Here is an 864-nt window from a genome sequence, read left to right on the forward strand (position 1 = left end):
TTTTTTTAGTGAAATTTGAGGAGAGAAGAGTCAAAACTTCTACGTCAGGAGGCCTCACCAGAGCGACGAAGGGACTGAGGAGTAAAAAGAATCCTACTCTCCGATATATATAATCCTAAGACTCAAATTTTTTTTGTTCTAGACTCAACAACGCCAGCGATTTGATCAAGCAGGGGGCTCCTAAGTCAGGGATGGCTCTGATTACCAACTTGTAACGCCCACGATGCGGCTATATCTCCCACGTGTCGAGGCACAACCGTATTGTGGTTTAGTCGCAAGAAGGGTCATGTTCACACAATCCCATGTAATGAACAAGAATGGGATAAAGAGCTGGCTAACAATCGCCACTTCACACAATACATAAATAAATCATACGTCACTCAGAGTACACACATAGGTCCGACTACGGAACCAAAATAAAAGAAGACAACCCCAAATGCTAGATCCCTGATCGTCCCAACTGGGCTCCACTACCGCTCATCCGAAAACGAAACATAGTAACGACCAAGGTCCTCGTCGAACTCCCACTTGAGTTCGGTAGCATCACTTGCACTAGTATCATCGGCACCTACAACTGTTTTGGAAGAATCTGTGAGTCACAAGGACTCAGCAATCTCACACCCGCGAGATCAAGACTATTTAAGCTTATAGGAAGGAAAGGGTAGTGAGGTGGAGCTGCAGCAAGCACTAAGCATATATGGTGGCTAACATACGCAAATAAGAGCGAGAAGAGAAGCAACGAAACGGTCGTCAACTAGTAATGATCAAGAAGTGATCCTGAACTCCTACTTACGTCAGACATAACTCAAAAGCCGTGTTCACTTCCCGGACTCCGCCGAAAAGAGACCATCACGGCTACACACG

The sequence above is a fragment of the Triticum aestivum genome, chromosome 1D (genome assembly GCF_018294505.1).
Source record: "Triticum aestivum cultivar Chinese Spring chromosome 1D, IWGSC CS RefSeq v2.1, whole genome shotgun sequence".
NCBI classification, from domain to species: domain Eukaryota; kingdom Viridiplantae; phylum Streptophyta; class Magnoliopsida; order Poales; family Poaceae; genus Triticum; species Triticum aestivum.